Here is a 1,100-nt window from a genome sequence, read left to right on the forward strand (position 1 = left end):
TAAGCAACCTGTTGGTTGCTGATGTTCCTTTTTATCTTTGATTCTGATTGTTTGCATCCTTTTGAAAATCTGAAAGCAAACCTTACCTCTGCTCCCATTATAGCTCCCCTTGACTGGGATCTACCATTTGAATTAATGTGTGATGCTAGTGACTTTGCTATAGGAGCTGTTTTAGGACAGAGGCATGTTAAGCTTGTACATGCCATTTACTATGCCAGTCGTGTGTTAAATGATGCCCAAAAGAATTACACAACTACAGAAAATTATGCTGTTGATAAGTTTAGGTCCTATTTACTTGGTTCTAAGGTTATTATTTATACTGATCATGCTGCTTTGAAGTACCTTCTAACCAAACAGGATTCTAAACCAAGATTAATCAGATGGGTGTTGCTCCTTCAGGAGTTTGATATTGAGATAAAAGACAGGAAATGGTCAGAGAATTAAGTAGCTGACCATCTTTCCAGAATTGAGCCTGAAGCAGGAGTACAACCACCCACAGCTGTGATTGAGACATTTCCGAATGAACAATTGTTCCTCATTCAGCACGCTCCATGGTTTGCAGACATTGCAAATTATAAGGCCATGAATTTTATCCTAAGGGAGTACAGTAGGCAACAAGTGAAGAAACTATTGACTGATGCAAAGTACTACATTTGGGAAGAACCATACCTTCTTAAAAGGTGTTCAGATGGAATCATCCAGAGATGTGTCCCAGATGAAGAAAAATAGTAGATTCTTTGGCATTGTCATGGTTCTGAGTATGGAGACCACTTTGGTGGTGAAAGGTGGTATGCGAAATTGTGATCACTACAACTTCGCACAACTAACCAGCAAGTGTACTGGGTCGTCCAAGTAATAAACCTTACGCGAGTAAGGGTCGATCCCACAGAGATTGTTGGTATGAAGCAAGCTATGGTCACCTTGTAAATCTTAGTCAGGCAGACTCAAATGGGTATAGATGATGAATAAAACATAAAGATAAAGATAGGGATACTTATGCAATTCATTGGTGGGAATTTCAGATAAGCGTATGAAGATGCTTTATCCCTTCCGTCTCTCTGCTTTCCTACTGTCTTCATCCAATCCTTCTTACTCCTTTC

The sequence above is a fragment of the Arachis duranensis genome, chromosome 4 (genome assembly GCF_000817695.3).
Source record: "Arachis duranensis cultivar V14167 chromosome 4, aradu.V14167.gnm2.J7QH, whole genome shotgun sequence".
In the NCBI taxonomy this organism is placed as follows: domain Eukaryota; kingdom Viridiplantae; phylum Streptophyta; class Magnoliopsida; order Fabales; family Fabaceae; genus Arachis; species Arachis duranensis.